Below are 11973 nucleotides of genomic sequence, written 5' to 3'. Positions count from 1 at the left end.
TTTGTGCGCTGGGAGACCCTGTATTTGTGGAAGACCAGAAAGGGTGGAGATACCAGAAAGGCCTGTAGCTCAGACACTCGTCTGGCTGAAGTTAAGGCTAGAAGTAAAGGTCCCAGGGAGGCAAAACAGGTTTCCCTAGGAAGTCTAATGTATAGGACACCTTTATCAAATTGTTGTGCCTCAAATCTGCTTGCTAAAGGGGGAGACAAAGGCAGACAGGCAGATATGGCTGACATATCAGCTTTTACTGTAAGAGTAAGCCAAACCACCATTCAACAATTCACACAAACAAGTCAAAACAAGGGGAATTTCCACTGTTAATGGGTCCTGATTTCGTTTCAGACACCAGACTGAAAATATCTAATTCTGCCAAGCACGATTTTCTGGTATTTGGTTTCCTTAAGTATGTCCTCAGACAATAGGTGTCTGAAAGAGTTTAGTACCCTATCACCCACAGGATCAACTGAAGAGTCGCCAAGTGGGCATGGATGAGGGTCCCTTTGTCTTGTGTGAGGAGGTCCACTCTGAGGTAACTTGTGGTGATTGCCCTTGGCTAAATACATGAGGAGAGGGGAACCAGTGCTCTCTTGGCCAGAAGGGAGTCACCAGCAAGATTTTTGGTTTGCCCTGCTGAAGGAACACATCAATGTAAGGGTTTGCCCTGCTGAATTTTGAACAAGACTTTTGGGATTAGGGGAAGGGGAGGGAATACATAAAGTAATATCACCTTCCATGAGAAAGGGCATCCACTCTCCACCGAGGATGGGGTTCTCTGGCACATAACTGTGTAAGCTGTCTGTTCGTGGGGATGGGAAAACTGTCTGTTTGAGGAATACCCCACTGGTGGACAATGTCTACAAACATATCCCTTTGAAGCATTCATTCGTGGGATGGTGTTTGGGAGCTGTGCAGGTGATCTGCCATACAATTTTGAGAGGCTGGGATGTACACTGCCTGAAGGGTTACCTAGAATTTTACTGCCAGCTCCCAAGCCTGAAGACCCAGCCTGCACAACAGATAGGATTTGGTCGCACCCCTGTTTGTTCACTTACCAGAGGACTGTAATATTGTCTGTGAACAGCTTTAGAGATCCTAGTTGGAATAAGGGGTGGAAAGTCTTCATTGCCAGTAGCAGTGCCCTCATCTCCCTTGCATTGATTTGTTCCTTCAATTGAGAGGGAGACCAGATCCCTAGTACTTTCAGGTGGCTGAAGGTTGCTCCACAACCTATGTCTGTGTCGATCTCTTGACAAGGAGCAGGAGGATACAAGGGTAGTCCTGGGCTGAGTGACGCTATGTATCCACCAATGAAGTTCCCTCTTAGGACAGGGGAGAGGAAATGAGAGAATCCTAAGGGGTGCTGGTGTTGCATCCACACTTGTTTAGATACCATTGCCGTTTTCTTATGTTGAGTTTGGCTACGGGGAGCATGGGGGTGGTGGATGCCATAAGGCCCAAGACCCTTAGGAACTCGCTACCTGTAAAGTGGTAAACCAGCAGAATGTTCTGGAAGTAAAAGATGAGGTCCTTTACCTTTTGTGAGGGGAAGAGGGAGACCCTCATAAAATCTGTTTGTATCCTTCAACCCAGGAAAATGTAATCCTGTGAAGAGGTGAGAACTTTTTTATGGTGAACCCTAGATTTTGTAGAAGACTGATGGTAAAGGCAATATTTCATCCCAACTCTTCTGTGAAGGTAGCTAGAAGGTTGTCCAGATACAGAAAGATATGTATTCCCTAGAGTCTGTAGTGGGCAACCATGGGAGCAAGGCATTTGGTGAAGACCCTTGGGTGCAGTAGAAAGCCCAAAAGGCAAGGCACAGAATGAAAAATGCCATGCTGATACAGAGAAGCGTAAAAACTTCCTGTAGTTGGGATGGCTGGGAATGTGCAGATATGCATCTTAGATATCCAGGGTAATCATGAAGGCTTGAGGCAGAATGAGTAGGAACAGAGTCTGGAGGGTCAGCATGCGGAAAGTGGGTACTCTTAGGAAAGTACTGAGATGAGAAAGGTTGAGGATGTGTCTTAAGGGACCTTGCTTCTCAGGCACCTGAAACAACCTGAAATAAAATCCTTTACCCATTTGTTTTTTGGGGACACTCTGGATGGTCTCTTGGTTCAATAATTCTAACAGAACCTCTGGGGAAAAAGACAAGTTGTCCACCGAGAGGTTGAGGGATGCCCCTGAAGGAGGGTAACTGATCCCACACTATGAAGTACCCTTTCAGAACAACTGACAGGACGCAGCCATCTTGGGTTACGCTTTCCCAGGCTGCTAGGGATAGAGGAAAGCACTGGGAAAGTGGGATGTAGGTGGGAGGGGGGGAAAGCAGTCAAAGACAGGATGGCTCATCTAGAAAGGCCATTTAGGTGGCAGAGTTGCTGGTGGGGCCCTAGGCCACTGTGGTCTCCTGTCACTCTTTTTGTTCTGGGTTGTGTGCGACATGAAAGTCTACGCACACATACAGGCTCTGCAGGGTAATTTCTTTGGAACTTGGGTACTGGGGAAACAAAAATGTGCTTAAATTCATGCAATTCCTTACCCTTTTCCTGCAATGATTTGAACAAGTTAGCAGCTGCAGGTCTAAACAAAGCAGAATTGTCCAGAGGAGCATGCAGACATTTGGCTTTTATGTCCTCGGGTAAGGGCTGAAGCCTTAGCGAAGAAAGTAGTCTCACCACTGATCCAAAGGCAACTGCTCTAGCAGAAATCTCTGCAGCATAATAGCTGCATGTTATGGAGTAATGTGCTACTTGAGAAGAAGCATTAAGTGAAGTAGCAGCCAAGGTCTTATTTTCTGAATCAGGTAAGCCTGCAAATACTTGTGAAAGTTGGGACACAAGTTCTAAAGCAAATGTTGTCATTTGTGTTTGATAATTTACGACCCTGAGTGCTGGAGTGGCAGAACTGTATATTTTTTTGCCTAGTCTACACAGGATCCTGCTAACTTGATGGCCTGTCAGAAGCCACAGAAATTACAGAAGGATCTGCAGAAGGACATCTGAAGAGAAATGTGCAGTCCTCTTTGCTCTTGTAAAAGCGGTCTGGCCTTTTGGGGGCAGGTAACAGGAAATTTGGTGCCTGTGAAGCAGAGGTAAAAGCATTGAGAAAGGCAGGCAAGACAGGATTATTTGCTGATGGGCTAGGTGATTCCACCTGTAATAGCTCATAGTATTTTTTTGTACTTTAGATACTTGGGTCCTATCCCACAAAGTGGGATCTCATTTCAGCTAGTGTGTCTCCAAAGGACAGGTCTTCATTGATGAGTATGTACCATTTGATTCCCCGTCTAGGAAGGCATAATCCAGGGGGGTAGAGATCTGAGAAGAGTAAGCCAGGGATTCATAGGATCATAGGAAATTACTAGGTTATTGACCCGGAGGTCATTTTAAGCCTAGCCATTTCAACCCAATGTAATATTGTAGAGGTACTAGTCAATAGCCAAGATTGCATTTAGTGATGACTGCCCACGTCCAGGAGGGCTTGTGGGTGCTATCCCCAGAAAGAATTTACGGTGCCCCATCCACTCATCCAGGTTCCTCTTGAACAGTGTCATAGAAGTGCGCTGTTTCACAAATTGGTAGCCTGTTCCAAAGACATGGCAGTCACTGGAAAATAAATCAGTCTCTCTTGTCCTATTTAAATCGCAAGCCATTTTCAAGTCCCTGGATCAGGTGGCCCTACACCCATTTGATTTACGGATATGCAGTAAATTCATTAGGTTTGGGTCTTGGGTTGCTCTGACGGCCAGGCATAAGTCTCCCCCAAGAAGCTTATATGATACGGAGTACAGTGAATAGGATTTAGTCAGTCCATGTAAAGCACATGCTAGAGACGCTTAATCTTCTTTGCTGGAAACTTCTGAGGTCTCTCTAATTGCTGTACATGCTTAGTACGGTACATACCGAATGGGGTTTTATACTCAATTATGGGCCAGATAAGTGCTGAGTACAGGAGGGTTATAACTTGCTTTAGAGGCGATGCCTTTACTAATCAAGTGAACTATGTGGAAAGCTTTCCTTACAATGGTAGACACATGGTGGTCAACGTTAAGATCGTGGTCAACCTGTGATCCCTGGTTGCTTACCACTTCATGGGTACTTAAGGTATTCATTTGATAGTGTGACAGGACAATGTGCTGAATGGAATGATGATGCATTTCTTTGCATTCAGTTTGAGACCGTGATTAATGAACCAGTCGCTGGTCTGTGTGAGACCATCCTGGAGTATACAGACATCATTTGGGGATTCAATGATTGCACCTAGTTTGCAGTTGTCCGCTAACTTGGTCAGCCATAACCCTTTTGTTTTAATCTGAATTTTTGAGAACTATACACCAAACAGTAGGGGGCCCAGAACTGACCCCTGTGGCACCCCGCTGGTAAAAGGTCTGCATCCCACAGGAAATATCATCAAATATAACTCCCCTACTGTCACTAGGGAACAAGTCCTTAATGCTCTAAGACCAAGAACACTGCATCAATGAGCTCAGAAAATATCCCAGGATGTCTTCTAAGCAGCATGAAATGACCTATCAAGGCCTCACGAATTACCATTTAACTGTAGCCTCCAAACAGGCTTCGTGTCTCATGAATGGAAAAAAGCAACAGTAATTCCTCTGCACAAAGGTGGGCATCTACAGACCCTGGAAACTAAAGGCCCATAAGTTTCACTAGTCTTATATGTAAAGCCATGGAAAGAATGATCATGGAGATGATCAATAGAGATATAGTAAACCTCCAGACACTGGGCCCAAAACAATTCTGGTTTCATCAAGGGCAGATCATGCCTACTCAACCTGGTGGACTTCTTTGAGAAGGTCACCAAAGCAATGGATGAGGGCAGAATTGTACACACTGCCTATCTTGACCTGGCCAAGGCATTTGACACAATACCCCACTCAGGCATTGCTGACAAACTCAAGAGGTTGGGTACAAAACCGTATGTCACCCAGTGGATAGGCAAGTGGCTCACAGACAAGACCCAAGAATTTAGAATTGGGGAGTCCACCTCTTATTAAGAGGCCCGTCACAAATTGAGTAATTCAGGGATCAGTCCTTGGACCGCTCCTTTTTGGCATTTAGTTCTCATAAGTCAAGGCTGTCAGTGGTCTCTGGCTGACTAAATTTGCAGATGACTGCAAATTAGGAACAGTCACTGAAGCTCACACTGACACAAATGTTTTCCAGGAGGGGCTGGGACTACAACTAAATGCCATGAAATGCAGAATAGCATCCTTTGGGAAGTCATCCATCCCTGGTAACAATCATATTGAAAACACACCCCTTAGAGTTGACCCAGTAGTCAGGGACTTGAGACACACACATATAGTAATCTAGCCTTTGATCATCAGGTTTCTACAGTGGTGAGGAAATCATTCTATGCTGCGCAGCTTACAAACAAAGGTATGGAATCGAAATCCAAGGAAGTCATTGTTCCACTGTATTCGGCATTCATCATACCTATCATTCAGTACAATGCCCCCTTTGGTATGTACCTAACCAGGCATATCCAACAACTGGAACATCCACAGAGGTTCCTCACTAAAAGAATACAGAGCGCAAGTAATATGTCCTATGCAGACTGCCTCAAGGCCCTATTCCTGTATTCGGTCTCCTACAGGCTTTTGAGGGGAGATCTATGCCTGGCATACACTGCACTGTCAGACCCCACTCTGATGGACCTCCAGCATACCCACAAAACAAACAGTACCAGAATTACCAGTTATAAAGACTGAAACCTTGCCTGTGATATCAATAGGACCTACTGGAGAGATAGGTATTCCAGAGACTACCCCATCTACAGAACAGGCTCGCCATCCATGTGAAGCAGAGTTCCTCCCTAACCCAATTCAACTGCAACTTGGACAATTTGGATGGGAAACTGGAAATTCATCCCTGGTTTGGCACCTATGTCTCTAACAAAAACAGGTAACATGTAAATGGTTCATCTCCCAGGCCCATACTTACACTTATCAAAGGTATCACAACTTGCCAGAGATTTGGGATGCATGGCTAGGCTTAAAAAGGCCCCTGTGGTCACTAGCCTAGTAAGCATCTATGACCCTATGGTCGATGTGGAGTCACCCACTTTGAGTGTGTGTCTGGTTTGTGAGTCAGTTGGCAACCCATCTTACAACGAAGGGGTTTATATTTAGGTTGCTAAGTTTATCGGTAATGCCTGAAAGTGGGATTGTGTTGAAAGCCTTTGCAAAGTCTAAAGTATGCTGTGTGCACTGATTTGCTCTCATGAGTGGCCTGAAATCCACCAGATTTAATGGGCAGGATCTGCCATTCACGAAGACTAATTGGGTAGGATCCAACGTTTGGAGGTCACCTATGTCTTTATTTACGAGGTCCATAATGATACGTTCCACGGCCTTACAGATGAGGCTGGTCAGGCTTATTGGTCTGTAATTTCCCGGGGTCTGTTGCTAGGCTACCTTTGTGGAGGGGAAGAAATGCAGTTCTCCATTCAGCAGGAACAAAGCCTGTGGTTAGGCTATGACTAAGGGTACTTGGTGGTGATGCTAATGTTTTTACGGTGTCCCATGCACTCATCCAAGTTCCTCTTGAACAGTGTCATAGATGTGATGCTCATCTTTTAGCAGGTTTAGAAGACAGCCTGTGATGTCATCTGGTCCCATAGAGGCAGTTTTCTTTGCTTGGACAGGGCTTTGAGGACCTGCTCTTCAGATATGTAAAGGTGGTGTGTGTGTGTGGGGGGGGGGGGGGGTTGGGGGAGGATTTGTTGCAAGTTAGGAGGGGATAAAGGAGTGAAATTTTCAAGCCTATCTGCTACCAAGTTCGCTATCTCTGTGGGGTTAGTGTGTGAGATACCGTTGGCCACCAGTTCTGCACATGCTTGGGTCATATCCTTTAGGTTACATACACAGCTGTAAAAGGGCTTATGGTTATCCTTGGAACTTGCTAGGTTTCTCTCAAAGGAGTAGGATTTCACAAGTTGTCTCGTTTGCCTGTTAAGCCTGAGGAGTGTGCTTTTCCATTGTTGGGTCCTTGTCTTTGTTTTCTAGGACAGCAACGTTTTGCGTTTACTGCAGAGTTTTGTGATGCTGTAACTCCACCATGGCAACTTTATTTTAATTGGGGCTCTGGCTTTGATTCCATCTGGTACAGCGGAGTTTATACACTTATGTAAGTGATTGTACAGGGCTTTAGTGTAACCTTCGGCATAGTTACCACTTTCGTCTTGGAATACATTTATACCTTCACCTAGGAGGGTATAGTTTTTGCCTTGGTGAAGCTTTTTAGTCTGATTTCACCCTTTGTGAGTTCTGGTGCTAGTGTCAGTTCGAAGGTGACTGATTTGTGGTCAAGTTTCAACTAATGAGGGTCCAACAGTTGCAGCAGTGCACCTGTTTGACATGTTGGTGACGAACAGATCTGAAACTAGGGTAGCTAGTAGCTGTATCACAGTCCAGATCCACGCCTGCTGCTTCTGAACTATTTTTAGTGGTTTGTTTGTTCGGAGCATGTTTTCCAAGCCATCTTGGAATAGAATGGGCCTATCTGCACTTTGAGAGAATTGTGTTTGACTGGTACCTGCCTGGTAAAGAGAGGGAAGTCTAGGGCTTGGAATACGCATCCTCATTGGTCCTTTTGAAATTTAAGAGTTTTTTTTTTTAGCTTCTTGGTATTAAGGCACTGCATCTGAGCAAGCTTCTGCTTATTTGTACCAAGCTGAACTGAGGTGGGCTACCAGCCACAACTCTGAGCTGAGATACCAGATGACTAGAGACTTCCGAGCTTCCAAAACAACTTAAGTTGCCTTTTTTTAATTTGCTTATTTATATTTACTGCACTTTTTATTGCCTGCCACTTATTTTTATACTGAATTTGTTTACCGTGCAGTAAACTACTCTGTTATACTGCAATTGCCCTCTACACTGTGCCTGTAAAATTGAATTTTACTGCTGTTTTCATTGTTTACCAAGCTTTTTTATTGTTTTCACTCTTTATCAAGTATTTAACTAGTGTTTTTTTTTCAGTGTTGTAAAGTTCTGTTCTGCCTGCTCTGCTTTTCCTACCAAGCAGTACTTAATTAACTGATCTGTTAACTGTTTAAATCACTGTTTAGAGCATCCTGGCCGATTTTCTGCTGTTGTATACATTTTTTCAGTGTCTCATTCTCTGAAGATGCCTCGTCCTTAGATTTACCCCCTTCCCTAGTTCTTTTAAGTGGAGAGACAGTACACAGAAAAGGCCCTGAGTGAATTGCTCCCCATCACTAGCAAGTTCTTTTGGTGGAGACAAATGCCCCCCCCCCGCATGTAGGTCTGCTTTATGTAGGGTATGAGGGCCCAACGTAGGCCTGCATTCGAGCAGGTCAGAATCTACTTCTTCCCTAACAAGGATCTGTGGGATCCCCTTAGGGCTTTCCATAATCATGAGCCGTGGTTCCCCTTGGACATCTGAAATGGATGCCTGCTCGGCCTCTGCAGACTTGCTAATGCTCAGATCCAAGGTGGCCTGGACTTCAGGCTAGGCTTGCAGATCTGTCCTGTGAACCTGTCGTGTCTCCAAGCTGTCCCCCGCCTCAAGAGAGGCATCTGCATCCAAAAGTTCAGCAGAAAGTTCAGTCCTTTACTTTTTGGCCTTCCACTTCAAAATCGACTTGGCTTCGGGGTCAAAGGATCCCTCTATAGTGATTTCTGCTAGCAGCTTTAAGCTCCGATTCTCAAGGTAGTTGGCTAAAGATGATAATCTACTCCTTAACGTCTGGGACAAATACAGCAGTTTTTTGTGGTCGTGGTTTGAGCCCAAGCAAAGCACGCACTAGAGTTGGCTATCTTTGTGTGGAATTTGTCATCCACATTGGCACTTGCCCCTCTTGGATGACATGAACCTAATCAACAACAGTAGCAAAAGTCAAAACAATCCCCCAATGAGGCACTTATCTGAAATTTGAAGAATTGCAGATGACTCGAGTCAGACCATACATTGGAATCTGGTGTTCGGATCTGGCAGAAGAGAAGTTCTGAGATGCACACACAGGTCACTTTTATGGCAGATGTCCGATCGCAGCCTATGCGCAACATACCGCGCACCCTACATCAGTAAAGTCTTTTGTATACTGGCAGACATCGGGTCTGTCTAATTAATGGCCAACTCCCAATATCTTTTTATAATGGGAACTGATCAGTCTGCTCAGTGGGTTAATTCCTCTGCAAATAATCATAGCTCAGTGTTTAATGACTGCACTTACTGATGGCAAGATAACAGATCTGTTTGTTGATGGTTGCCAACACTAAGTGGTATAAAAACACCCAACATCCTCAGCACAACGCTGGCAGTACACAACATGGGCAGCCCATTGTACTGTTGTTCTGTGTGACCTGTGAAGTGGTTAATATGCTGTGTTGCTGACTATACAAGACTTGCTTCTGGATGGATATACCACACATTCCATAAAGTACGGTGAACAACAAGAGTCCTCCTTTTATGCTGGGCTGTATTGCTACTTTTGATTTCTGAATCAATCTTTTAGGTTTACATACAACACTTCTGCTCTGCATTGCATATGCCACTTGTTCAGGCAACATTTCTCTTTAAACACCATTTAACCACGTTAAAGGAGTGAATACTACACATCAATACTGCATGGATCTAACTCAGTGGAGTGCAATGACATACACAAAACCAGTTTGTCTAGATTCTATTGTCTAACATAACTGGAGAATTTATATGCAGTTAATTCTGCTAATGCTGTTCATGACATATTAATCTAGGATACAGGGAGATTGTTATAAACTGGACTTAGTGGACTTAACTTGAGCAGTGTGCCCTTTTCTCAAAATGGTCTAGGCCGTGATCCAAATATTATACCGAAAAAAGCATTACCGTGGCATTTCCATGCTTAGAACAGGTTAAATGTGCAACAAAATCCCCAGATTCAAGGAACACACTAAATTCTCCAAGCAGGGCACATACTGTTTTTCATGCACAGCTACCAAACTAATGTACTTAAAGAGAGAATAAATGTGCAACTAGTTCTTCTACAGAGCACTCTACTAGAGTACAGCTGCTCCAAAAACACTGAACTTATGCTCAGGGTCATAGTTACTACGCATGAAGTTCTTGAGACCATTTAGAAGCCTAGCCTAGATTTCCAATTGTCCAAAAGCACTGTCTGGTTAAGTGACTTCCTCAAGATCACAAAGTAGACAAATGAAGTTGGAAAGATTCAAAAACTGTGCGCTTGGCACAGAAAGCAACTAGTTAGCAAGCCAAAGATTTAGTCCTCTGTGCTAACTGCCAGATAACTGTCTTAATGCAGTCCTTTCACTTGCAAAAAAGATGCTTCATCCTGAGATGCAGTAAATTGGATTAGGGTGATCAAGTATATGCAAAGCACAACAAAGTACAGATAGTATCAGTTAGTTATTAAAGTTTACATTCAAACAAAACACAATGCTACAGTACATGAATGCAGTGTTATTAACAGTTCTGTAACTGATAATGGACTGAATCTGGCTGCAAACCTACAAATGGCAATCTTCACACAGAATCCTTTTACATCTAAAGAGGTTACCACCTCAAAACAGAGGTTCCATCTGGTCTGATTAGACTGTGCAAGCAGGCAAGTGAAAAGCACAAATATGAGGTTAGTGTACAGTCAACAAAATGCACTCTAATGCAACACAACACAAGCTGTCAGATTGTAGCAATGATGCAAAGCAATTCACACAAGTTAAACAGTTTTCTCCAGATTGAACTGTGCTGCGACATAATCCACATAATTTCTTGAATCTTCAAACAGGATGCATCACCCCCTCAAACAAAGAGGTAGTGGTCTGAATCTGATGACTAAAGCAAAATAAGAGCACAGCAAGCCACAAACTAAGGTCCAAGTTCAAACAAAATGCAATGCAACATAATAGGATCCTTCCAAATGCAGTCAATGTAAATCAGTTCAGCCACTCTCACCAGACTGATGTGTGCTGTAGCTCTTCTGTTGGTCTATTTGGTAGTATTTCCAAATATCTGTAAAAAGGAGGCCCAACCCAAAATATAGGCACATTGGCTTGAATTAGTTCAGTTTCAAACAGGTAAATAAACACAAAATTAAAATACACACAAATAAAAAAAGAAGTTATGTGCTTACCATAATGTTACATCTGAGTTGTTGCACTTCATTTGTCTTCAAACTGTGGGACATGCATCTGGGATGGATCCGACTGACGCATTTCTCTAGCATCGGATTCGAGTTCCAAGCTCCTCCCCTACCCATAATGCCACTGTCTCCTTCCTCCCTTCAGATCGAGCTTGCTGCCCACTATAGCAATCCAACCTGACAATGTCTTACCCCTTGACACAATAACCCAGATCATTCCTTATGGTACTACCATTTTATGCCAAAAAGTGCCATGTCTTTCAGCCAGACCACCACACAGCCCATACAAGGCAGGGGGAAGGAGGGAGGAATGGTTGAAGACAAATGAAGAGCAAAAATTCAGATGGAACGTTATGGTGAGTACATAACTTATTTATCTGAAGTTGTTGTCTTCATTTGCTCTTCAAGAAGTTGTTGTCTTCATTTGCTCTTCAACCTGTGAGATAGAGTCCCCAGCTACCAAACACCTGGGAGGCCCTCATATTCCGTAACACGGCAGAGCAGGACGCCCTACTTCTGCAGAGAAGATCCAACTTGTAATGGGAGATGAAAGTATGTGAAGATGCCCAGGTAGCTGCAGAGCAATTGTCATCCAAGGAAACTCTGAACCAAAAGGCAGCTAAAGTAGCCACAGACCTAGTAGAATGCAACTTAACTTGACCTGGCGGAGACACTCCACTGGTTGAAGATACAGGGTTCCCTAAAAAGGGCTTAGAATAGGAAACTAAAAGTTGATCGGCCTTGCAAAAGGCCTTTGTTCTGTGCAAGTAAAAATGTATTCTCTATGAACATCCAGCAGGTGCAATTTATACTCTCCCTTATTCTGGAAGCTTGGAA

At 43.9% G+C, this 11973-nt stretch overlaps 1 long non-coding RNA gene across 1 annotated transcript in view; it reads right to left on the bottom strand.

Moving 5' to 3' along the window:
- LOC122804808 overlaps nucleotides 1-11007 on the bottom strand; it is a 97855-nt gene extending 86848 nt beyond the window's left edge. Inside the window, exon 1 of the long non-coding RNA XR_006365244.1 lies at nucleotides 10950-11007. This is a non-coding gene — a long non-coding RNA (uncharacterized LOC122804808). The remainder of the gene's footprint in view (nucleotides 1-10949) is intronic.
- Between the last annotated feature and the right edge of the window lie 966 nt (nucleotides 11008-11973).

The sequence above is a fragment of the Protopterus annectens genome, chromosome 1.part1, assembly GCF_019279795.1.
Source record: "Protopterus annectens isolate FY-2018-M chromosome 1.part1, PAN1.0, whole genome shotgun sequence".
Lineage (NCBI taxonomy): Eukaryota > Metazoa > Chordata > Ceratodontiformes > Protopteridae > Protopterus > Protopterus annectens.
This window is presented reverse-complemented; position numbering and strand designations above follow the sequence as displayed.